Raw genomic sequence first — 12,801 nt, forward strand, 5'->3', positions numbered from 1 at the left:
AAGCGCAATTTTCATTAATAATAAGAAAATTACATATTGTATCTTCAACATGTGTGAAATGCAGATATCACCAGTAAATGGACAAACCATTCAAACCAGTACAGTGTCATATAGTTCAATATTTACAATAAAAAGCATAATATTTACATATATATGTAAAAAGCATAATTGTCCAATAAGTGCATAGAGATAGAACAAAAAGCAAAAATGACGAATGATCTATGCAGATCATTCTGATATAATCCCATCCAACTGAATGAATGGTCGATGGAAAAGCTGGTAGAACTCCCGATCGTGGAATTCTTGAATCAACCACTGCCCCCTGATCTCCTACACGGCCTCCTTGGAAAGAAAATCAGCGACTGCATTCCTTTCCCTGTATATATGAGAGCATACAATAAAATCAAAATATGATTTTAGAGTGATGACTTCATCCAGTAACCCCCTGAGTGTGTGCAAGTGACAATGTTATACATAGTTGATCCAGTTTATAACAAGACTTGAGTCCCCATAGATCTAAATCTTGCGACAATTTTGTTCCAGAGCAAAAATGAGAAGGTATCTGAGACAATAAAGTTCAACATAATTGTTGGTGCCTCTCCCTAGACCCACTTTGATATTGAAATAATGTGAATCATTAATGTGAAGTACTGCACGCCCCCCATCCCCCCCCCCCCAACATCCAATGATCTATGCCGACCCATCGAAATAAGCCCAAGGGATATTCTTATCAATTACTTCCAGAGTGATGACCCGGGCGGGGTGGTGACCAGAGTCCTCAAGGATCAAATTATAAATAGCAACAATATAGTTGCAAGTGGTCGACCAATGGGTCATTACATCCTGAAAAATTATGCGATTCCTGGTCAGCCAAATACCCCAGCAGACAATCAGAGGGAGGTTTATGATTTTTTGTGTAGCAGCAGCATTCCACCAGCTTTTCCAGGCACCAGATAGATGTGGCCCATCCCATCTGAGCACAATGTTGAGGGAGGCAGTGATCTGAAACCACACCTGGCCAACCACTGGGCAATGAAGGAACATGTGATCAATATCCTCAGCATTTTCCTTGCAGAGGCAACATCTAGATAGACCATGAAAGGCTCGACGCATTAGATTGACCTCCATGGGCACTTTATTCGATAATATACACCACATGAAGAGACAGGTTTTGTGAGGAGCCTTAAGCTTCCATAGCGGGTGCCACCACCAACTCATATCCACCGGATCCAGGGTATTAATAAGTGTTGTGTATCCATCCCTAGGGGTATATCGACCATGTGGTGTAGTTGCCCATATGATTTCATCTTCCTGTAAAGTAATCCTGATATTAGCTTCCTCCAATGCACCAATAAAACGATGCCACACCCTGCTCCATCTGCCTGGAATCCCGAGATCCAGTGCATTAAACCATTTTTGGGAGATCCAATTTGAGTTTCTAACATCTGTTATATGAGAGAGCTGGGTGATGCCTTCCATTGCAAGGATTTGACGAAGCTCCAGTGGTAGTATGTGTGCATTACTGCAACTAGATTAGGCATTGATACCTAACCGCACCTGTTCAACCTTTCCAATGCGCCAATCCAGTCCTTCCTTAATGACACTAATAGACTGCGAGATATCCTTCCAGATGATAGATGCTCCTATAATGCCCTGAGCCGGCCTGCGAATCCAGTCCATGACATATAGAGGGTGGATGTATTTCTAAAATACCACCTCTCTCCATAGAATATCCGATGTGATAATCTGCCACCCCATCTTCGCAGCAAGTGCCTTTGCAAATAAATGTAGATCCTTTATACCCCATCCACCCCATTTTTTTGGTTTCCCAATTCTGTCCCAACGAACCTAGGCAAAATTCCTCCCAACATTTTTCCCTCGCCATAAGAAACGACTACAAATTTGTTGAATTCTGTTGATTATGCCTTTTGGTATCTAGGCAAGGGTCATCCAATATACTGGGATGGCCTCTAGTACAGATTTGATCAGGGTGAGCCTGCCCGCTCTGGAAAGCCATCTCTATTGCCATATGTTAATACGACCTTCAATTTTTGCAATGAGCCATGTCCAATCTGCAATACGATAACCATTTGGCTTGAGCCTGAATCCAAGGTATTTGAGACCCGACTCCAGTTCTTTCCTAACAAATTGAAAGTGATGTATAGCATGTCTTTTCTCATTTTGTAAGCAAGACACCAACAAGATGGTGGATTTGTTGAAGTTGGGCTCCATACCTGTAGCTTTACAAAATAGGGATAGAATTTTCTTGAAACAAGTGGTATCACAGATAGAGCCATTTAAAAAAATAAGAACATCATCTACAAATTATAGATGTGAGAGATATGAAACATCAGATATCTTTACTCCTCCCAATGACCCTTCAGCATGGGCTTTTGTTAATAGTCTACTTAGCCCCTCCATGATCAAAAGAAATAATAATGGTGATAATGGACATCCCTGTCGCAGACCACGTTCAACATGAAAAAACCTAGACGCAACCCCATTGATGAGAATGCTATAAGATGCAGATGTGAGACAACACATGATCCAATTTATGAAAGAGTGAGGGAAACCAATATGGGTAAGGATAAGTTGGAGATATGTCCAACTGGCTTGGTCAAAAGCTTTTGATAGATCAATTTTTAGTATGATACTCTTAATATTCTTAATCTTGATCGAATGGATCCCTTCTTGTGTTGTCCCAGTGGCTTCATATATCTAGCACTAATTTAGAAAAGCAAATTGTTCCTTGGAAATCATCTTGGATAAAAAAAAAAGTTTAATGTGATTAGCAACAATTTTCGAAATTATTTTGTATATACAGTTGCATAGGGAGATGGGATGGTAATCATCAAAGGATTGAGGGTGATCGACTTTGGGAATGAGAGAAATAAAGGTCGAGTTGAATACTTCATGCATCTGGCTAGATAATCTACAGTCCTCAATAACCAATAAGAGATCAAGCCAAATATGATCGAAGAATGTAAGATAGAATTCCATAGGCTAGCCATCAGGTCCGAGGCTCTTATCTCTTTTGAACCATTTTAGGACAACTTCAATTTCCCCCAAAGTCACCGGATCATTTATAGTCTTTGTATCCTCTGCCTCCACAAATATAGGAATTGATTCAGCAATGCCAAGGATCTCAATAATGGTAGCTTTGTGAGAAATGTCTAATGCCCATATCTGCAAGTTGGTTGAAGGTGCTGGCCTCCCTACCTGTCTAATCCCTTAATGTCCAGATGGTGTTAATTATTTTCCTCCCCTGTCACATTGTTGAAAAAGATTTGAGTTTTCGTCCCTAGCCTTTAGCCATATCGCTCTGCTCTTCAATCACCATGTCTCCTCTTGCTATCTCAAGAGGCGAATCTTTTCAGTTTCCAATCTTATCAGATGGTCCTTAGTTTCAGTGTTTGTGTAACTTGCAGTACCCAAATTTTCCTGCTCCCTAATGTCAGATTCAATTTTCTGAATTGTGGCCTCATCCTTTTGCTTTTTTTCTTTGGCCCATCTAATGGTTTTGTGTTTGATACGAGCTAAATTGCTTGCAATCACTTCAGCCGGTGAAATTTTGTTGTCTTGTCCACAGTGAGTCCAGGACTCCATGACTAACTTATGAAAATCAGCTTTAGCCAGCCAAGTGGCATTAAATTTGAAAGGGGAGCTTGGCTTATGATTGGAGTTCATAATTTCCATAAAGATCGGGGAATGGTCAGATATGCCCCCCGATCCCACCCATTGTCGAATTCGGTCCAACTTAGCCAGCAGAGGTGCTTTAATCATGAAATGGTCCAGTCTTTTGGCCAGAGCATCCTCTCCAATTCTCCTATTCCTCCAAGTCGGTAGAATCTTGGCCGAGTCAATGTTCATGAGATTATTGGAGTCCATCAGATATTCAAAATAAGTCGTCAAAGGGTCAGTCTATGCTCTATTTCCCCAGGATTCAACATGCCCCAAAGAGTAGTTTAGGTCTCCCCCAATGATTAAATTGTCTGACTGCATGAAATATGCACTCAATAGCTTGTCCCAATAAGCCTCCCTGTTATGGCAGGGACCATGTATATTAATCAGTCTTAGGGATGTATCAATATCAATCAACCCCCAAATATTGTCTAGCTTTATAGTCTTTTTGTTGAAACCCAAAGCACATCCCCTGGATCTCCCTCTTACACCCAATGTGTGGAAATTCCAGCCTAGAAGCATGTTCAGCAGAATCTTGTTGATGGAGACCCCATCACCCAAAGTCTCTTGTAGTAGTAAACAAGCGATCTTATCCGATCATAAAAGCTTACTGAGAGCCAGTTTCTTGTCTGGGCTGGCCAAACCCCTACAGTTGAAAGAAAGGCACTTCATGCGGTAACCCTATTAGGGTTTCCTTTTACTCTAAGAACCCGATCAATAGGAGTCTAAATGCTAGTTGCCACCTCAATACCCACCTGCCGAATTGCTTTGGATAAATTTGATTATCTTCCCCTAGGCAGTTTGAGGGCTCTAGAGGGAATAGGGTCCTCACCTAATCCGAAAGTGAGGTTTCGGGGAAGGGGTAGTGATCGTAGATTGTATCTATGGGAGTCACTGGAGCTAGAATCCTCCCTAGTGGGATTAGAGAGAGGGTCCAAGGTAATGGTCGGAACAGAGTTCAGTGCAGAGGGGGGCGCCGATACCACATGACAGTTAATGAAACTCAATTTACATGCATCAATACCCAATCCCGAAACAACTAATGATGACAATGCATTTTCAATATTCATAAAAAATTGAGAAGAGGGGGGAGAGGAATTTAGAGTACCTGGAAATAGTTCAGGGCCCTTTGATCGTGAGTGAGTGACTCAAGCATCAGGAGTCTGGGAGCCCTCTTGCTGAGATTCCTCCACATCCATTCTCCATCTCGACCGGGGTTCATCTGGGTGTGCTACAGGAGTACTTTTGGCCTCCGAAGTAGTTTGAGTACCCGCAGAGACAAATCTTCTCGGGGGTTCAGGATGATTCCCAATGATGAGCGGGCAGTCTTTATATAGGTGTCCCACCTCATGACACCTCTTGCAACGAAATGGTATCCCCCCGTAATCCAGAATCTACCAACGTATAATATCCCTAAGCTAGAGTTGGTAACTTTCCACTAGACCCTCGCGCGTGTCCAAGTGCACTAGTATCTTGGTTATGGCCAGAAAACCGGTATCAACGTAGGAACTATCATGGTCCATATAGACACCTAGATCATCTCCGATGCATCTAAATATCTCCTCAGACCAGAATTGTAGCGGCAACCCTAAAAGCCTAACCCAAATTGGCCTCGCCCCCAATTTTTCCTTCTCTGGGTCGAAAAGGGGTGACCAACTCTTGAGAAGCACTGGTGTCATCTCAATGTGCCCGTATCTTGTTAATACCCAGCTTACTGGTTTCGGCTTCGGGAAGATGAGTGCGAACCATCCCCAAGTCATGGTAATAACGGCTAGAAACTAGTCCATTAAGTGACCCCAAATCTCCATTGTCCATCTTTTTAAACGCGTTGGGGTATAGTTTCGGCCCTAGACTCTTCCCACCAACATTGTGCTTTCCGTGAGAGCAGCTTGGGCCATGCTGATACCTTCGCCAAAAACCAACAGTTGCCTCCCTTCACGTACCTTGGAGCACTTGGATTCTTTTTCCCTCCAGACCTATGAACCTATGCTACTGACTACTGCCCATCCTCCACTTGTTGGTTTTCGTTCGAGTCTAAAGCCCTATTGTCCTCAGGACCTAGACCTTGCTGAGTTATTCCATCGAAACATATGGAGATACGAGTTGTAGGAGTAAGTCTCAAACCTTGAGGGTCAGCACCAGATGCACTAGGTGTGCTATAAGTTAGATTCACCCCTCCAAAAGTGTCAATACCCACACCACTCGCGCCTCCATCCACCACGCATGAGGCACCCTGTATATTTGTCATGAATCCTTGTTGCTCGTGTGCCTAGTACTGTAGTTCTGAAGGTGAAGGGATATTCAAGAAAGGTTGGGCCCGTTCCTCCCTTAGGTTGAGAAAGACCTCATTAACTGTCGAGCCCGGTTGTGAAAACCCTAAACCATTTAGGGTAGCCTCCATCTCCTCCATTTATGAGTTAAAATCGACTACCTAGGCCTCTGGTGACAGGTGAGAATCTGGTGGAACCCCTCCTCGTGACTTATGTGTCTCTTCGACCCATATTGGGATGACTCCATGGTATCGGATGAGTAATCAACTAATTCTTCATCCACGCAAACATCGTTTGTTGCTCACCGGTTACTATTCTGAGCTGTTGTTCTCAATCCCCTCTACAAATGCTGACCCTAGCTTAGTAAAACACAAAACCACCGTTCAATTCTTTATTGTTGACCCTAAAATCCCACAGGTCCAAGGAAACTGCCAATAACTGCCGCAATAGAAGAACTTAAAGGGTTAGTTTGTCCAGTGGTTATCCTCTGTTTACACCTCATGGATTATGGTAAAAACCTCTCCTATCCACGCCAGGGTAAATGGGTTAACCATTTTGTTCACCACCATACACGTCGACCTAAGGTTTCAACCTTGTGCGAAACCCCATTTTTGCAGCTCATCTTCATGCCCCAAACTATTGTTAGGGGGAGATCTCTCAATTGTGCCAACCATTTTTTAAACAATTCTCTATTGAATCCCCATTCCATAAATAGGAAAGGTTTTCTCTTGCTTATATTCCATACCAAACTAATTGTGTAAAAGGGCAAGTGATAAATAAATGCATAATATTTTCTTTAGCTTTTGAGCATAAGGAACATTTTCTTGGACCATTGGATGACCTATTTTGAAGAATATCCCAGGTAGGAGCCTTATTCCTAATACTAAGCCACATAAATAGTTTAGCTTTTTGAGGATTATTTAATTTCCATAATGTTTCCCCCCTTCAAGGGGGCTCATGGGCAACAAAGGTTTGGGTTTTAAACCGATAGCCAAATTTTGGTAAGTAATCTCCTCGAGGATAGGGAGACCAGATGAGCAAGTCTTTAGTCATAGTGATGTTTACCAGGGATTTCTTTAATAAACTTGTGTAGATATCCCATTCTAATGCTAGGTCTCTCTCCAAAGATAACTTTGTTGATGAGAGGAATCCTTGTTATCTTCTAATAAAATCTCCAACAAATACGTGAATTGGAGAAAAATAGCCTTCATCATTAAGTTTTTGGATAAGATGATTTGATAATAAGTGTCCATTTTTGCTTCCAATCCAGGGGTCTTTTCCAATGAGGATATTAGATCCATCTCGCACTTTCCATCTAGGGCCCTTTACAATAAGGGGAATAGCATGTATTGTTCTTTTCCATGTATTATAACCATTTTTGGTTGATTTTACTAGACATTGGATCCAATCCAGGATTGAAAAGGGTGATATGTATTTTTGAAACATTACTTGCGACTAAAGACTAGGGCCTTGAATGAGTTTCCATGCACTTTTAGCCACCAATTCTTTTGAAAATTAGTGTGAGTTGTTTAGATGCCATCCCCCAAGAGATTTTTGGAGGGAGCTAGATAGCCATTTTGTTAAAGAAAATGGTTTTATTTTTTCATAATTCCTTGCCCATAGGAACCGCAAGGAAGGCTGTTTGATTTCGTGGAGAATTCCCACTAGTACCCATGAAAGAGAGGCCCAATATACTGGTATCTCTTCAATTACATATTTGCAAAGTGTTGATCTGCCTACATGAGATAACCATCTGTTGCAGTTCTCAATTTTTACCACAAGCCAAATCCAATTTGCTTTGGAATAATTGCTTGGTTTCAAGTAGAATCCTGGATATTTTAATTCCCCTCCAAACTTTTCAGGGTGAAATCCCACAATCCTTGGAAATTTTCCTTTTTTCTTCCTTAAATAAGCCATTTTAAAAAATAGAGAATTTATTCAAGTTTATAGTCATACTAGTGGCCAATGTAAATAATTCAAGAAGATCAATTAAAAAATGAAAATGGTTCAAGTTTCCTTCCAAGAAAACAAGGATGCCATCCACAAAGAGGGGATGAGAGAGGGAGTAATTTTGACAGAGAGTCATTCCAGCTAAGATATTATGAGCTTTTGCACTTTCAATGAGTTTTTTGAGGGCTTCAACTCTAGAATGAAAAGGTGTGGTGAAAGGAGACACCCCTGTATCAAACCTTTTTTGGGTTTGAAAAAGGGGGAGGCAAACTCATTGACTATGATTTCCATCAATGAAAAGCTAATGCAAGTTAGAACCCATGTGTGGCGAAAACACAAATGTATGAGAAAATGTTGTTGTTTCTACTAGTGGACTGAATGTTTAGACACATAACTTTTGGTAACTACCATAATCTTCTTCAATATTGGATGTTGTCTACAAATGTAACAACCCTAGGTTTATTTTTAGAAAACAAGGCAATAATGAAAGAGAGTTAGTGGCATATAATTTTCAGCCATATTATCTCTCTCTTATCTTCATAATAACCTTCCATTTGTGCCTTTGTCATGAATCCATTCACCCAATAGACTAAGCATTAATCTCTAGCCCATTATCATTTCACTTTCCTTTCAACTTTTAAGCCTGTTTTGTTGGAAATCACTCTTCACATCACCTTAATTCATAGCTTTAGTTTATAGAAACCCTAATTAGGGAAGCCTCCCTTGAGCTATATAAGAGCTAGCCTAAAGAGCAAGGGAGGGTTGCCGAGGTGATAGTGGCCAACCTCCTAATTACCCAAATCTATCATTTTAGTGCTCATGGTTTTTACATATATATGATGATAGATTGAGTGGTAACATGACAAATTACAAACAACAGCATCATGTGTTGAACAACAAATGTAATCTCAATGTAACAGACAATATATGTCATCGCAACTAGATAAACAATAAACAACGTCACAATGTGATGAACAAAACAAAATGACGTAATGTGATGAATAACAAACATTGTGAGAAACAATAAATGGCATCAAAATGTGATGAACAACAAACAACCTTGCAAATGTGACAAAAATTTTTGTAATGTGATAAATAACAAACAGTGTCACGATGTGCCAAAGAACAAATGACATTGCAATGCAATGGGCAATAAACATTGTCACAATGTGATGCATGATAAACAACATCCTAATGTGATGAACAATAAATATTGTCACAATGTGATGAATGATAAACAACATCATAATGTGATGAAGAATAAATATTTTCACAATGTGACATAAAAAACTACATCACTATGTGGTGAACATCAAACGTCATGAAAATTGGACAAAAAAATGATGTTGAAATGCGATAAACAAAACCATTAACAATTGTGGTCATCCATGTTCTTCCCTTGCTTGACCAAAGTAAAAAATGGTCAACCATAGTCATATGTGGTCAAGCATAGTCAATTGTAGACAACAAGGTCAACCATGACCAACATTGTTAAGATGACCAACCATGTTCAACCAAGGTCAAACATGGCCAAACCAAGGCCAATAATGGTCTACATGGTCAACATGGTTGACTATGGTTAATCATGGTCAACTATGGTGAGAATAGTCAAGATGGCCAACCATGGTTGTCACATGCATCATGGTTAGCCATAGTCATTTATGGTAAATGTTGACAACCTTGGTCTACCATGTTTAGATATAGTCAACCATATGTTGAGCATAGTCAAACATGTTGAGAAACCAAGTGCTAGATAGTTTAATGCTTGATTTCTCTTACTTGATAATTACTTGTGAATGTTAGTTGTCTTCTTATTAATATTATATTCTCTTCATTAAGAAATTATACAAAACTTCAAAGCATAAAGATCACAAAGAGACAAAGAACACCAGAAATTAGGCTCCAAGCTAGGGCAAAACCCCACAAGGGGGGAACCCAACAATCCTTCTCTTATAGAATCAGATCAAAATGAGATATCTAAGACCCAAGACCAAGACCAAGACTGCCATAAAGATCCAAGTCAACCCTCCTCCAAGTCTCCTCCAATCAAGTCAAGGTCAATAAAAGTCAACATTAGTCAAACTCTCTTGAAATCTGGTCAAATTGCAGAAAAATTCAGTCCTGTAATAGAGGTTGAATTTCGGCCCTGCAATAGGCTCTTAAAATCGCAGAAAATTCATGTGTGAGCAGAACTAAGGCAAAAAAAATCATCTTCCCTCTCTCCTTTGAATTTCTTCTCTCTCCTTTGACTTTGATTGTATTTTTCTTCTTGTTTGGCACAAAAATCTATGTGATATGAATGAGTGAATGATATCCCAAGGGGTCGAGTTGTCTTGTATTTATAGTTTCTTAGGAGGGTCGAATGGCTGCCGCATAGGCTGACTTGTCCAAGGAGGGTTGACTTGGTCTTGTGTTGAATCTTTGACTCAAAAATAATACTTTTTCTTTTCTTAACAAAAAGTCCAAGTGGAACTTGACTCAAATACATTTCTTTTGACTCTTAATATTTTTTTTTTACTCAATTGACCCTATAAACACGAAGAACATGTTTTTGACTAATAATAATGAATATAATAAATAAATCAATGATAAAAATAACATTTTGTTACATTATGAAGACTGACACTAGTTACATTTTTCAACAAAACATGATTAAGCCAACTCAACCACGATCAAACTTGGTTACCAATTTCAACCATAGTAAACCTTTTTCAATCGTGTTCAAACATGGTCACCAATTTCAACCACAATAAACCTTTTTCAACCATGCTCAAACAAGCTCAACCATCATCAATAATGTTCATCCATGCTCAACCACGGTTAACCAAAGTTAACCATGGACAGCGATGGTCAACATGGGTAACATGTACTACCGTGTTTATGGTTAACCCTAATTTAACCATATTCAAACATATGTTGACCATAATCAACCATGTCCAACCATGGTTATATGTGATTGAGTATAATCAAGCGTAGACAATAAGTTCAACCTTGGTCAACATGACCAACTGTGTTAAACCAGGGCCAAATCATGGTCAACAATGGTCAAAATGGTTGATTATGGTTAATTGTTGTCAACCATGGTCATCATGGTCAAGATGCCCAACCATGCTAAACATGGACATCATGGTTAGCCATGTTTGACCACATTCATCTATGAGTAAATTTTGACAACCCTAGTCCACCATGTTTAAATATAATCAACCATATGTTGAACAAAGTCAACCATGGTCGAATAAGCTCAACCATGGTTAAACATGATTAAGAAATCTCGAACATGGTCACCAAATTCAACCATAGTCAGCCTTGTTCAGTCATGTTCAAACAAGCTCAACCAATGTCAACCATGTTCGTCCATGCTCAAGCACAGTCAACCATGAATAACATGGTCAACCATGCTAAACCATGGTCAACATGGTCAAGCCATGGACAATGATGGTTTACATGGACTCCCATATTCATGGTCAACCATAGCTTAACCATAGTCAATCATATTTTGACCATAATGAACCATGTTCAAACATGGTCAAGCAAGCTTAACCATGGTCAAACACGGTCACCAAGTTTACCCATGGTGAAACATTGTCAAACTTTTAAGCCCTCATCAACCATAGCCATCCATAATCAACCTTCAACAACCCTCAACAAACATGGTCAACTATTGCCAACCATGGTTAACCCTCGTAAACCATTTTTAACCATAGTCAACCATGGCCTACTAATATGCTCTAGGCACGTTGGTTGTCAATTAGCATAACCACACTAATAAAATGGTTGATATATGCTGATTGACGTTATTAGTTTTAAAAGGTGGAAAATGATGTCGATCGACATATATCAACCACTTTATTAATGTGGTTGTGCTAGTTATAAAATCTCTCATCTTCTCTAATTTTTTTAATTAATAATAATAGTTATCATTTTATATAATAAACATTGTAGAAAATTGAACAACTTTGAATACAAAAAAAAGGCTAAAGCCAAAATATAACACTAGAAGCTTCTTAGCCAAAAGGTTGTCCATCTATTCCAACTTATAACATTCCAACGAGTATACCATCTCACAAACTAATTAAACAAATACATAGTGCAATTAAACAAAAGATAATGGAGCAAAAAAGGATTGGATTCTATGCTTAGATTAGGCTTTAGCATATGCTTGCTCCCTTGGCACATATTCAACATCTTCCAAGCATTGCTCTTCCTCCAATTGTGGCTATAATTCAAACTATTTTGCACTTTCTTTTACTTCTTGAATGTGTAAGAATAATGGTCCAATGAGCTCCTTGGTGGCTCCATTGTAGGATGAGCTAAGGAGGGAGGAATTATTGACAAGGGGGTGCCCAAGTGGGATATAATTTGGTTGACTAACTCTTGAATGAAGCTTTGTTGAAAATATAAATCCAAATTCTTTTGATGTTAAATACTCTTATGTGCATTGACCTTCTTTTGCCAATCCCCAATTTCCACCATGTGCCAAGTGATGTCCACCATGTAGGAGTCTCTCATGCCATTATTTGTTTTGCATTTGTTGTTCAAATTTCATCTTCTAATGATCCCATCAAATTCAACTATTCATGATGCTATATTGGGCTTCAACAATGTTTCGAGCACACTACTTGACCCCATGCTTAATTTCTCCTAGTTTACAAAGATCACAACAACCATTTTGATAACGACAATGCATCATGGTTACCTTTTCTTTAGAGTGAATTAGAGACAATCCAATATGTAGGAGTCCCACTTGCAAAGGAAAAGGAATAGGTAGTAGGCAATTGCAACAAAGAAAGGGGATAAGGTGTAGGGCATGAGGAGGGGTTCTTGCTCTCGTGCCTATGAGAAATCCTTTCGGTTTGATCCCAACATTAAACACGATAATGATGGCACTCCAAACCATAAG

Source organism: Pinus tabuliformis, chromosome 6 (assembly GCF_031772625.1).
Source record: "Pinus tabuliformis cultivar Carrire ecotype Pingquan chromosome 6, CPIR1, whole genome shotgun sequence".
Classification (NCBI taxonomy): Eukaryota; Viridiplantae; Streptophyta; class Pinopsida; order Pinales; family Pinaceae; genus Pinus; species Pinus tabuliformis.